This window comes from Saccostrea cucullata, unplaced genomic scaffold (assembly GCF_032062105.1).
Source record: "Saccostrea cucullata isolate Sc308-1 unplaced genomic scaffold, CSIRO_AGI_Scuc_v1 ctg526, whole genome shotgun sequence".
Classification (NCBI taxonomy): domain Eukaryota; kingdom Metazoa; phylum Mollusca; class Bivalvia; order Ostreida; family Ostreidae; genus Saccostrea; species Saccostrea cuccullata.
Window position 1 is genome coordinate 17,169 of NW_026930599.1, and position 15,180 is coordinate 32,348.

General features: G+C 34.8%; 1 protein-coding gene across 2 annotated transcripts in view; it reads left to right on the plus strand.

The window, feature by feature from the left end:
- Positions 1 to 5,698: 5,698 nt before the first annotated feature.
- LOC134229231 (hydroxymethylglutaryl-CoA lyase, mitochondrial-like) overlaps positions 5,699 to 15,180 on the plus strand; it is a 99,916-nt gene continuing 90,434 nt past the window's right edge. For both annotated transcript variants that reach the window (XM_062710938.1, XM_062710939.1), the window contains exon 1: positions 5,699 to 5,801. The gene's annotated coding sequence lies outside the window, so the exon portion shown is untranslated. The remainder of the gene's footprint in view (positions 5,802 to 15,180) is intronic.

Here is a 15,180-nt window from a genome sequence, read left to right on the forward strand (position 1 = left end):
CTACCTTCACGGAAAATCTCAACTCAATATCTTAAGTCGTTTAGGAGGAGATCTCAGGACAAGCCGACCCTCTAAAATTCAGAAAATCGTCCGTATCTCACGACCGGAAGTGACGTCATCGACGATGAAAATTTCCGACAAGGTTCAGATGAATATCTATCAGATCTGAAAGTTTGGTGAAATTCGTCCGAGCCGTTTCCGAGAAATCGCATGCACAAAATCGGTAAGAAAAAAAAAAATAATAATAGGGAAAAAGAAACCTAACGAAAACAATAAGGTCTTCCGTTGGAGACGGAAGACCGTTAATAATAATAAGAAACAGAGTAAAAACAATATGTTCCCCAACTTCGTTTGGGGAACATAATTAAGGGGAAAATCTGGATTTAGGGAGGGAGTACATGTACATCCCCGTGAAAGATCCCCCAGCACCCCTCTCCCAGGCTCTCCCCCTAAAAAAAAAACAACAAAAACTGGCGTAAAGCTTGAAAAGTTCTTTGTGTTTACTTTTTAACTCACCTGAGCTGAAGGCTCAAGTGAGCTTTGCTGATCACATTTTGTCCGGCGTCCATCTGTCTGTCTGTCTGTCTAGCTGTCTCTCTGTCTGTCTAGCTGTTTGTCTTTTTGTCCGCAAAAACTTTAACCTTGCCTATAACTTTTGATTTAGTGGAGCTATGATTTTCATATTTCACATGTGTATTCCTTGTGACAAGACCTTTCTTTGGGTACCACCAAATTTGACCTTGGAGTTTGACCCACAAAAATTCCAAACTTTTACTTTGGCCATATCTTTTAAACAATAGACACCAGGACATTTATACTTCACATATGTATTCTTTGTGGTAAGACATTTCATTGGATACCAACAACCTTGACCTTTTGACCTTGACCTTGGAGACTTTTATACTTGTGAAAAAACTTTAGCATTGGCCATAAATTTTGAATGGTAAAGGATAGGGCTTTCATACTTCACATTTGTAATCATTATGAAAAGACCCTTATTGGATACCAAGAACTTTGACCCTTTGACCTTGACTTTGGATATTGACCTAATTTGAAAAAGCAAACCTTGACCATAACTTTTAAAGGGTTATGGCTAATGCTTTTGTATATTGCATATTTAATTCTTGTGACAAAGCCTTTCATTTGATAGCAAGACTTTTGACCCTTTGACCTTGACCTTTGAGTTTGACCTACTTTAAAAAAATTAATCTTGGCCATAACTTCTAAACGGTTAGGGCTAGGGCTTCCATATTTTACATATGTATTCTATGTGAAAGACCTTTCATTGAATATCAATTACTTTGACCTTTTGACCTTGGAGATTTTGTACTTATGAAAAAACTTTAACCTTGGCAAAAAACTTTTGAACGCTAAGGGCTTGTGATCTCATACTTCAATTATGTAATCCTTCTGAGAAGACCCTTCATTGGATACCAAGAACTTTGAACCTTTGACCTTGACCTTGAAGTTTGACCTACTTTAAAAAAAACCTTGACCATTCCTTTTAAAGGATTAGCGCTAGTGCTTTCATACTTTACATACTTAATCCTGTGACAAGAACTTTCATTTGATTGCAAGACCTAATGACCTTGACCTTGGAGTTTGACCTACTTTTTAAAATTTTAACCTTGGCCATAACTTCTGAACGGTTAGGGCTAGAGCTTCCATAATGTACATATGTATTTTTTGTGGTAAGACCTTTCATTGGATACCTATGACCTTGAAGATTTTTGTACTTATGAAAATTTTTTAACCTTGGCCTACTTTCATATTTCACAATTGTATTTCCAATGAGAATATTCTACTTTTGGTACCAATTATGTCCAATATATTAAATTTGCATCAAAGAAAATTTTAATCTTTGCTATGTTGCCATACGGGGCATCAGTGTTTCACAAATACATCTTTTTTTTTAAGTTTCCGTTATTCACTTACATAGAGATACCATTTCAATCATTTTAAATACTAAGGACCCGAAAACATTTCCTTTCCTACCAAACATTTATGACTTGTACATTTCTGTAAGAGTGAATTCAGAATCAAAACACTTGATTTTAGTCCAGTGCGCCGCCTATGTCAACGCAGCCACAATTTTTCAAAAAGTCGGATTTCAACCTGATGTATATAAAACGTTATAAAATTAATATTTGAGAAAGCTTAAATACTGTATAGGGGGAAAATAACTCGCGGTGTTAATATTCGCTATATTCAGGGTGTTAATAAATCCGTGAATTCAAGAAACAGTGAATAATTTTTTAAAATAATCTCTCTTTTTTATTTTGAAATTTAGGAATAGACTACGATAGGTTTATACACATGTACCGTCAGTACATGGTCATTTCAGTAATTACGAGTAGTACTTATCATTCAATTATTATAGTTATTACGCTTTACTTTAATTAAAATGGGCAGATAATAATTTGTGTTTGTTCCAAAGCTGTTTTAATAGCCAACTCTATATGTTTCATCAATCAAAACACGTGGGTCATGGGTTTTGATAACCCGTGCGTAACTAATTTGTTACCACGTGTATTTGTTACCTGCATAATCATGCATTTTTGATTTTATTTAGATTTTGGTTTTAATAAGAAATCATTCAAATAAATATCAAACTTACTGAAGATGTGGAGGATATTAATTCGTCGAACTACATAAACACATTTATTTCCGTCCAGTGGTTTTTCGCCGCGTTAATTGTATTGAAGATCTTGGGTGCACATGCACTCATCGTAATAGTATCTATAGGAAAGTCATTTGACGTTTAGAGTGAAAAACTTTCAATACCTGCCCTTGTTTAATAATTAATTATTTATTAAATCCAACAATTTTATATTTACCTACCCTGTTGAAATAAAGATATGACGCTGATGAATTTCGTTTACATGAAGCTATATAGACAAGGGAGGTAACTTTTATTACATATTTGAATTCAAGAAAAAAAAGAGAAAAACGCGAAAATTACAACCCGTGAAATTAATCCCCTATACAGTACCAAAATTTGAGGAAATATGGTTTATATTACATTATTCAGAATTTTCATTTGCATTAAAAAAAATACAGAGTAGTAATTACTTTTCCGTAGGATTTTAAATGTAATATACAAATTTTAATTGCAACTTTCAGGTACAGCGCTGCCTTCCTACACAAGAGAATGAAATGTATCGTTTAAATAGGGCTAATTTATGTAGTTATTTGCTATTTGTTTATGAATTTATTAGAAAGTGTTGGTTTAATCTATGTAAGAAGTTTCCTTAATATATGACATTGGGTTCCTACAAAACAACGCTTGTCTTCTGAATTTTGGAACAACCCTCATAAATGTCAGATTGAAAAGTAAATTAGGAAGTGCACAACTGCATTATGTAAAAAAGAATCTGTGAAAGTATCATTATACCCCAGCTCTGAATGAGAAATGGGTATACTGTTTTACCCTTGCGTGTTTTTCCGTCAGTCTGTGTGTCTGTAACAAATTTTTGATCACAGTTTTCTCAACAACTACTCATTGCAGGTGCTTGTAATTTTAGTGCATTCTTTGCTGGGGCATGCCATATAGTGGGATACATTTTCGTTCAAATCCGATTTCAACTTCCTGTTTATGACCATGCATCTAGCTGTACCATACATAACAAATTTTTGTCACAATTTTCTTAGCAACTACTCATTGCAGAGGCACTTTCTTTGCTTAGGCATGCCATATGGTGGGATACATTTTTAGCTCACCTGAGCCGAAGGCTATCTGTCTCTCCATACGTCCACCTGGGTCCGCCGTCATAAAACTTTGAGAATTCTCAAAAACATTCTCAACTCAAGTCTTGAGAATTACCCAGCTGAGAATATTTGAGAATAAAACAGGGTTTAAGGAATTTTTATTTTTCTCAACTTTTTATGACGGCCGCTGAGTCTGAGAATTTTGGATTTGAGAAAATTCTCAGACTTGAGAGCATTCTCAGACTTAAGTATGTTTTATAACGGCGGACCCTGTTAACTTTTCATAATTTTGACTTCTTCTCAAGAACCACTGGGCCAATTTTAACCAAACTAATGGTACAAAGCGTTCATAGTTAAAGGGGAGTTTAAATTGTAAAAATGAAGGGCAAAGACCCCTCATAAGGAGAGATAATTAAGAAAAGACAAAAATAGGGTGGGGTCATTAAAAATCTTCTTCTCAAGAACCACTGGGCAAGAAAAGCTGAAACTTATGTGGAAGCATCCTTGGGTAGTGTAGATTTTAAATTGTTTAAATCATGACCCCAGGGATTGGCGGGGCCACAATAGGGAATCCAAGTTTTACATAAAAATATATAGGAAAAATCTTATAAAGTCTTCTTCTCAAGAACCACTGAGCCAGGAAAACTGAAACTTATGTGGAAGCATCCTAGGGTAGTGTAAATTCTAAATTGTTAAAATCATGACCCCTAGGGGTAGGGTGGGGCCACAATAGGGAATCCCAAGTTTTACTTAGAAATATATAGGAAAAAATCTTAAAAACTCTTCTTCTCAAGGAGCATTGGGCTAGAAAAGCTGAAACTTATGTGGAAGCATTTTAGGGTAGTGAAGATTGTAAATTGTCAAAATCATGGCCCCCGGGGGTAGGACAGGGCCATAATAGGGAATCCAATTTTTACATAGAAATATATAGGAAAAATCTTTTAAAATCTTCTTCTCAAGAACCACTGGGACAGGAAAGCTTATGTGGAAGCATCCTTGGGTAGTGTAGATTCTAGAGTATATGTGGAAGCATCCTTGGGTAGTGTAGATTCTATAGTATAAAAAATCATGACAGGGGAGGGGGTAGGGGGCCCCAATAGGTATAACAAGAGATGAGACTGGTAAAGAACTGCATCACTCAAGTTACTCAGTTGAGCGATGTGGCCCATGGGCCTCTTGTTTTATATCCCACAGTTCAGTGCAGTTGTGACATCACAATGGTTTCTGCATATAGCGTGATGAAGTAAAATTAAGTGGAGTCCAATATAGAAACAGTGTAAAACATTGGTTATGAAGTATTTAACATGGGATAAAAAGAATCTCCCATGATTTGCAGTTTGATATGATATTTATCCAACTTGTGTGTTTTTATCCCCTTACCAAGGCTTGGGGATTAAAAAAAAACACTAAACTTGTTGGATAAAATTCATATCCATCCACAGATCATGGGAGATCCTATATTTATCTGTGCATCTTCCTGTAACTGAACTTGTGTATATTAACATAATAGTGTATATTCACATCAGAGCTGGGGTATTACTAGTGAGCATTGGCTCACAGACTTCTTGTTAAATTTTATTCGGTGATGAGTGGTACAGGAGGAGTTGAAGATATAATAAAAATTGATGCTTCAATATCATAGAAAGAATGGCAGTGTCCATGTTTTGCTATGGACAACTCAAAATGTGTCTGATCAAAAAGTAAAGTAGGAGGTCATTATATAAATGGCTTTATACATGCATAACAAAGATTTTGTGAGTCTCTTTTAATTTCATTCAATGGTATAAGAGGAGTTGTGGATAAGAGATGGGTACCCCAAAGTGTAACAGACTGATGGTAAAGACAAACATCCTGATCACTTTATACCCTCCCACTTTTCAAGAGGGGGTGTATAATAAGTTGAAGGCTGTTTGTTTTACATTATTGTGGAAAATTTATTGTCATTACTTTAATATAATCTTATTGTCAAAATCTTTATTTGACAGAAATTTGTACCTACAGAGACAAAAGTTGAATTTATCAACAAATTATCTGAAGCACAGCTTCCTGTAATTGAAGTTACAAGTTTTGTATCTCCAAAATGGATTCCACAGGTATTTTCTCTACTTCATTAATTTTTTAATGAGCTCAACTGAGCTTAAAGTTCAAGTGATCACATTTTTTCTGATGTTTCTGTCTCCCTCTGTAAATATTTGATGCTTTTGACTTCATCTTCAAACTAGTGCGGTGTGATATTAACGGTTAACTGGTGTATCCGATATATTCACAATACCCATTGCTGTATTTTTTTAGCTCTACTGGTCAGACCAAAAGAGCTTATGCGATAGAAATGTGTCCATCTGTCTGTCTGTCTGTCTAGCTTTATGACTGTCTGTCTGTCTGTAAACAATTTTTCAAAATGCTACTCCTCATACAGTTTTGGTCTGATTTCAATATAACTTGGCACACAAGTAGATTACTTTAAGATTCATAATTTTTCATATTGTTTTTGATTTCAATGAATGGTGTTGCCATGGTTACAAAAAATAGAAATTTCTATGAAATACTTTCAAAATGCTATCCCTCGGCTCCTACAGTTTTGGTCTGATTTCAATATAACTTGGCACACAAGTAGACTACACTAAAATACATAATTCTGTTTGTCCATTTTTAGGTCACCTGAGTAAACTCAGGTGACCTATTGCTATCTGTTTTCGTCCGTCGTTGTGTGTTAACATTTGAACATTTTTAGCTCTTCTGAGCCAAAGGCTCAAAGAGCTAATGCTATGGCCATTTGTGCGATGTGCGGTGTGCGTCGTGCAGTGTGCGGTGTGCGTTAACTTTTTATATGCCCGTCTTAAGACGGGACGTATTATGTTATAGGCTTCATGTCCGTCCGTCCGTCTGTCCAATCGTGTCCGGCTCATAACTTCAATACTATTAGGCCTAGGATTATCAAACTTTGTCAACTGATACTTCTTGGGTAGACGGTGTGTCGCGCACAAAAAGTAGGTCGCTCTGACCTTTAATAAATATGCTATGGCCAAATATGGAAAAATCCTGTCCGGCTCATAACTAGAAAAATATTAGACCTAGAGCTATCAAACTTGGCAAAAGTATACATCTTAGGTAGAAGGTGTGTCGCGACCTATTTCAAGGTCACTGTGACCTTTAATTTTAGTGAAATTTTTTTAAAAACTAAGTTTTTTAAATTTTAAATTTCATAATCCTAAAAATGTAAAAAATAGAGTTGTATCCTTACTAAAAAGTATTAAATCAAGTAAAAACTTATTTTTTTTATCATATACTTTACAGCAATCTTAAACAAATTTCAATGTTAATGAGAGGAATTCAGTTTGTCCCATGGGCATAATTATCAAGCACTCAAGAAGAATTTTGATAGCAGAAAGTTGCATGTCAAATTAGAGAGAAATTAATGAGTTTAGTGTGAGGAGGTAACTAGTAGAGCATTGCTGTTATCTATATCCCTCGGGTATTGGGCAAATGGACAGCCGATTAAAAATAGCTCTTGTTGGCTAGCCTAAGTTTTAAAATGAATTTTATGAAAAGTAATTAAAACTTATTTGATATTGCATAATAAACTAATAATCTGATATTATATAATATTAATTAATTAAAAACTAATTTTTTGGAGTGGTGTTGAATCAGCATGCCTACTTGTCCATATGTATTAAATATAAAACTTGTCTGGCATTACATCTAAAAAGAAATCATGGAGTATTTTATATGTTTTAAAAGTGTTTTAGGATAAAAAGTGCAGATCAATTAATATTAAGGGAGTAATGAGTAGACAAGCATCCAGTCAAAAATTAATTAATGAGTTCAATGTAGGAAGGCTATCTGATCAAGCGCTGCCTTATCTGTATCCTTTGGGGATTAGACAGAAGAACTGCTGGTCAGTTTATAGCATATATCATTTGATGGCCAGCCTTTCTTTTCAAAATTGATTTGGCATAGATTAAGTTGTTAAGACTAATTTGATATTGTTTATTATGATGGCCGGCATTTGACAAAGTCTAACACAAATAGTATAGAAATCTATCAGTTATGTAATATTTGTTATAATTATGCCTACAGCACAGGGGATGGGTAAAGAAATATTTTTTTAAAAAAATGGAAAAATCATTGAAATCTTAGAATCAAGGTTGACATGATTTTCTTGCACTCTAAACTGTTAAAGATAATTGTGTAATTTTTTGACGGGCGTATCATGCTGTGGCGTGGCAATTTATTAGAATATGGGCCATAACTCAAGAATCCCTTGGCCAATCATTGTCAAATTTGTTACAGGGTATCCTTGGCCCAAGGGCTACCATTTATACTAAAACTAGGGTTTGGACCCTAAAACAAGGGGAGATAATCAGGAAAATAGAACCAAAAGTACTAGTTGCTAAAAAATCTTCTTCTCCAGAACCACCAGGCAGATTTTCACCAAACTTACAAACAAGGTTCAGGATATGTTGAAGATTAAAAGTTGTTCAAGGCATGACCCTGGGGCAAAGGATGTGGTCTCAAGGTCACTTCAAAGTTAACCAAAATTTACATTTAATAAAACGTTTATATTTTGCTTACTATAAAGACTAGGATCATCAAATCTTGTAAGTTGATGCATCTTAGGACTTCACATCGTGTTAACACAAAAGTAGGTCACCGTGACCTACTTTTTAAATTTTATGGGCTTTTGTTTCCAAATTGATTTGGAGGCATATTTTGGACACGTTAAGGCCTATGATCGTCAAACGTTGTCAGTTGATGCATCTTGAGTCCTTAAACAAGGTCAACTTAAAAGTAGGTCACCGTGACCTACTTTTTAATTCTTCTGAGCCAAAGGCTCAAAGAGCTAATGCTATGGCCATTTGTGCGTCGTGCGGTGTGCGGTGTGCGTTAACTTTTTAGAAAATGGGCCATAACTCAAGAACGCCTTGGCCAATCAGTGTCAAATTTGTCACAGGGTATCCTTGGCCCAAGGGCTACCATTTATACTAAAATAAGGGTTGGGACCCTTAAACAAGGGGAGATAATCAGGAAAACAAAACCAAAAGTACTGGTTGCTAAAAAATCTTCTTCTCCAGAACCACCAGGCAGATTTTCACCAAACTTACACACAAGGATCAGAATATGTTGAAGATTAAAAATTGTTCAAGGCATGACCCTGGGGCAAAGGGCGTGGTTTCAAGGTCACTTCAAAGTTGACCTAAATTTACAATTGATAAAAACGTTTATATTTTGCTTACTATAAAGACTAGGATCATCAAATCTTGTAAGTTGATGCATCTTAAGACTTCACATCATGTTAAATCAAAAGTAGGTCACAGTGACCTACTTTTTAAATTTTGCGGGCATTTGTTTTCAAATTGATTTTAAGGCATATTTTGGACACTTTAAGGCCTATGATCATCAAACTTTGTTAGTTTGTCAACTTAAAATAGGTCACCTTGACCTACTTTTTGAACTTTATGACTTATCCTTTTTGAAAATTTAATCCCATTATTGCAGACACTGAGAGGGTTAGAATCATCAAATCGACCTTAAAACATATTTATGAAAAAGTGGGTGACTGTTAAAAGTAGGTCACCTTGACCTACGATCATCAAACTTGGTCAGCAGATGCATCTTGGGACTTTATGACTTATCCTTTTTGAAAATTTAATCCCATTATTGCAGACACTTTGTGAGTTGATGCAGAGGGTAGGTCACGGTGACCTATGACATTTTATCAAATCTTGTAAATTCAAACTTTGTGAGTTGATGCATCATCAAAAAGTAGGTCATGGTGACCTTACATTTTAACAGGTATTTATAATGAAAAAGTGTCATGGTGACCTGTGGAATACATATTGGCTGAGAATCATCAAACTTTTTGAATTACTAAAAATTAGGTCACATTGACCTACTTTTAACATTTTATGGCATATGTTTTCAAACTTTGTCAGTTGATGCATTTTGTTTAAAAGGCATATTTTGATCTCACATACTTATTGGCTTAGATCCTATTACGATCATCAAACTTATGGTTTTTTTTTATAGCTTTATTAAAATATCTTCAGTTATAATTGGCTAAGAATCATCAAACTTTGAGTTGATGCAATCTTGGGACTTTGAAAATTGTTGACTAAAATGTAGGATTTTCTCGTATTCAAAATATGGAGAAAATGTGATGGGAGTATTTGGACTCTTTTTCCGTATTCTCTGATTTCCGCATTTCCATATATTATGGTATTTATTTTTATTTAAGTATCGGAGTTAATCACATGGTTATAAAATGGCTAATAAAATTGATGCATACATACATAAATATTTACAAAACCATCAACAATGTGCAAAATTATATACAATTTATTATATCATTATGAGAAAAAAACATATAAATGAATGAACAAAATTACACATTATGTTCATGAGCAATGTTGATCTTATATCTTTGACAAACAAATAGGAGCATGTATGGGAACTCTTATTTAAGCCACAAGTTCATCATGCAAAAAATGTGGCATTTTTTAATATTCATATTAAATAAATGGAAATTTACATTCTATTTAAGCAAAAGTGGGAGTGAAATGTTCAACACTATTAGATATTGGGGAAAAAATAACAATTGACATAGCATTGAATATTTACAAAACAAGAAAAATTTTTAGACATTTTTTATCAATCTGGATCACATTTGCCATTTTCTACCTGCATCCCTGATTCATATTTCTCACAATTCAATTTATATCTCAGGTCTGTGCTTTACACCCATTTCCAATAAAAAAGACTTCTTTGTAATTTGTAAGGTCTCTGCATGTTTAATTTCTTGCAGCAACTTTGTGCAAATCCTATCAATAAAAAAAAAAGTACTTAAATTATAATGGTGCAATATTAATAAAATTTAAATTCATTGCTTTTATTCCTTTTAAAATCTTTTTATAAACACAAGTTTGGGTTCTTCAATTTAATATCAATTTGTTTAAAATATTATTTATAATAATGACAATCATAGTTGACTGTTTTTAATTATTAAACAAGCAATAAAAAAAGAAAAAAAAGAATATATACCTCAAACATAACCATCCATGGACCAAGTAAGCCCGTTAAAATCGCAGTAAGTTGAACAAGCACTTATTCTTTTTCAGAAATCTCCTCATGCACAGACGCTACCAAAAAAAAAATGTATGGTAAATCATTGCTAGAGATTACAGCCCATGGCTCCCCAAAATTATCACTTATACTTATCGTTATCGTTACTTATCGTTGGTTTCCAATTCAGGCTCCCTAAGGATCCTTGGACTCCCTATATCCTACTTCAGTTTTAGTATTACTCACTACGTGACTTCCGGATATTGTAGCCTTATAGTCATATAAAATGTCTTGGTTTTCCCAGTGTTTATCCAAACGTCTCACCTTTAATTGTGGTTAACCATAATAAAATTCTATGAGCTGATTGAAAGATTTGAATCATGGGCATATTCATGGTGACCTAGTATTTATTTTCATCATCACAGTGACACACATGTTAAAAAAAATATGACTGACGTACCGCATATGAAATACGTGTATCTGCATCTTTTGGTTGATACAGCAATACGATCTCAGGCTGTCTGGTCAACAAACTTCCTCCTTTAGACAGAGCAGACGTTGCAACATGGAGGCCAAGGTTAAATTTTGGCGGTCTGTTGTTTAAATTAATTGATCACTGAGCCCGACTTTTTGAAACATTCTTCCGATCCCGATCAAATTGTTCATAACATTCAGGAGAAACAGAGAACTGCTGTTAACTCCACAGTTTTTATGCACCCAAATTTTTACGGGGTGCATATTGTTTTTGTCCTGTCTGTCTGTTTAGCATTTTATGCCATAACTTTTGAACCGTATAGATTCATATTTGGTATGGATACTTCACCACAAAAACACTTTCAACTGACACCAAGGTCAATGACCTTATAACCTTGATTGTGACCTTTATGCTAAAAATAGCTTTTTCGAACTTTCGCCATAACTTCTGAACCGTGAGAGATAGAGACTTCATATTTGGTATGCATACTCCACTAATTAGGCACTTTCAACTGACACCAAGGTCAATGACCTTGTGACCATGACTGTGACCTTTATGCTAAAAATAGCTTTTTGGAACTTTCGCCATAAATTCTGAACGGTGAGAGATAGAGACTTCATATTAAATTTGGTATGCATACTCTGCTAATTAGGCACTTTCAACTGACACCAAGGTCAGTGACCTTGACTGTGACCTATATGCTAAAAATAGCTTTTTCGAACTTTCGCCATAACTTTAAAACCGTGAGAGATAGAGACTTCATATTTGGTATGCATACTCCACTAATTAGGCACCTTCAACTGACACCAAGATCAATGACCTTGTGACCTTGACTGTGACCTATGTGCTAAATATAGCTTTTTCAAATTTTCGCCATAACTTTTGAACCATAGATGATAGAGACTTAATATTTGGTATGCATACTACACTAAAAAAGTGCTTTCATATGACACCAAGAACAATGATTGTGTGACCTTGACTGAGACCCATTTGCTAAAAATTGCTTTTTAGAACTTAATGTTGCCGCCAGGTGCTACTGTGTCTCACAAACACATCTTGTTCTTGATGAAAAAATTCTAAGTCCAGAGCTCCGTATTTTTTCCGGATGAAAAATATTCTAAGTTAAGAGTTCAATATTTTTCCAGATGAAAAATAGACTAAGTCCAATTCTCCGTATTATTTCCGTTTATTTTCCGTATTATTTCCGTATATTTTCTGCTTTTCCATATTGGTATTTTTTTCCACATTTTTTCCATATTAAAATGAGGAAAAAATACTCCGGAAATCTGGAGATCTGAGGTGCGGGTAGGGTTAGAGGCTTCAAATAGAAGTGATAGGTTGTACAATTTATCAGAAGAGCGATTCAAGGCCCTTGGGCCTCTTGTTGAATTTTATGGCTCATCTTTTCTAAAACATTTAATCCCATTATTTCAGATAATGAGAGGTTTAGATTCACCAAATCTTGTAAGTTGATGCATCTTGGGGCCTTAAAACATATTTATGAAAAAGTAGGTCACTGTGACCTACTTTTTGAATTTTGCAGGCACGGTGACCTACTTTTGACATTTTTTTGGCTATATTTAAGTATCTTGGGTACTTTTTGGCTTATAATCATCAAACTTTGTCTGTTGATACAACTTGGGTTTTCGGAGAATGTAGACCAAAAAGTAGGTCACTGTGACCTAGTTTTGACATTTTATGGCTATATTTCAGTATCTCAGGTACTTTTTGGCTTAGAATCATCAAACTTTGTCAGTTAATGCATCTTTGGTTTTCGGAACATGTCAACCAAAAGGTAGGTCACTGTGACCTACTTTTGAATTTTATGGCTATACATAAGTATCCTGGGTACTAATTGGCCTAGAATTGTCAAACTTTGTCAGTTGAGGCATCTTGGGTTTTCGGAGAATGTAGACCAAAAAGTAGGTCTCAATGACCTACTTTTGATTATCTCAGGTACTTATTGGCTTAGAATCATGAAACATTGTCAGTTGATGCATCTTCGGCCCTCTGAAAATGTTGACCAAAAAGCATGGTGACCTACTTTTGACATTTTATGGTTATATTTAAGTATCTTAGGTACTTTTTGGCTTAGAATTATAAAAACTTTGTCATTTGATGCAACTTGGTTTTTCAGAGAATGTTGGCCAAAAAGTAGGCCACCGTGACCTTCCGTAGTTTAGACATTTTATGGTTATATCTTAGGTACTATTTGGCTTAGAATTATCAAACGTCAGTTGAGGCATCTTGGGTTTTTGGAGAATGTCGACCAAAAAGTAGGTCACAGTGACCTACTTTTAATTATCTCAGATACTTATTGGCTTAGAATCATCAAACATTGTCAGTTGATGCATCTTTGGTCCTCGGAAAATGTCGACCAAAAAGTAAGTCACGGTGACCTATTTTTTTTTTACATTTTATTGCTTTATCTAAGTATCTCTGGTACTTATTGGCTTAGAATCATCAAACTCTGATAGTTGATGCATCTTTGGCCCTCGGAGAATGTCAACCATAAGAAGGTCACAGTGACCTACTTTAATATTTGAGGTACTTATTGGCTTAGAACCATCAATCTTTGTCAATTAATGCATCTTGAGTCCTCAGAAAGTTTCAAATCAAAAAGTAGGTCACCATGTCCTACTTACGGTATTTTATAGGTATACTGAAATATCTTCAGTCCTAATTGGCAAAGAATCATTAAACTTTGTCAGTTCATGCATCTTAGGATACTTAGAGTAAGAGGCTTCAAATAGAAGTGATAGATTGTACAATTTATCAGAAGAGCGATTCAAGGCCCTTGGGCCTCTTGTTAGCTTCTTCTTTGAAACCACTAAACCAATTTCAACCAAATTTGGCATATAGCATCTATGGGTGAAGGGGAACAAAAATTGTGAATTTCATGGTCCCTGCCCCCCTGGGGCTTGGGGGGTGGGGCAAAATCCACTAAAATTAGTGCAATCTTAAAAATCTTCTTCTTTACTCTGGGACATCAAACAGTCAAACTGTTGGTATGATTGTAATCAGCATTGAGTCCTCTACCAAAATTGTGAAATTCATGGCCCTGGGGTCAGGAGTTCTAGTGATAGGTCGTGGCTAAGCAGGTTGTATAGTGAAAATGCATTCTTCTTTAAAATTCTTCTTTTCTGCTCCTGGGCATTAAATAAACTAACCAAGTGCATATGTAAAAGTTGAAAATGACCATCTTTTCCAAAATTGTGAATTTCATGGCCCCAGGGTCAGGGGTTCTAGTGCCAGGGCGGGCCTATATAGATTATATAGTGAAAATGCATAAATTTTTTGAAATTCTTCTTTTCTGTTTGTGGGCATTAAATAAACTAACCAAGTGCATAGTTATGCTGAATAAGACTGCCTCTTCTCAAATTGTGAATTTAATAGCCCCAGGGTCAGTGGTTCTAGTGGTAGCCTAGGGTGGGGCTATATAGATTATATAGTGAAAATGCAAAAATTCTTTGAAATTCTTCTTTTCTGCTCCTGGGCATTAAATAAACTAACCAAGTGCATAGGTAAGTTGAAAATGACCATCTTTTCCAAAATTGTGAATTTCATGGCCCCAGGGTCCGGGGTTCTAGTGCCAGGGTGGGGCTATATAGATTATATAGTGAAAATGCATAAATTTTTTGAAATTCTTCTTTTCTGTTTGTGGGCATTGAATAAACTAACCAAGTGCATAGTTATGCTGATTAAGACTGCCTCTTCTCAAATTGTGAATTTAATAGCCCCAGGGTCAGTGGTTCTAGTGGTAGCCTAGGGTGGGGCTATATAGATTATATAGTGAAAATGCAAAAATTCTTTGAAATTCTTCTTCTCAGTTCATGGGCATTAAATAAACTAACCAAGTGCATAGTTATGTTGAATAAGGCTGCCTCTTCCAAAATTGTGAATTTTATGGCCCCAGGGTCCGGGGTTCTAGTGCTAGG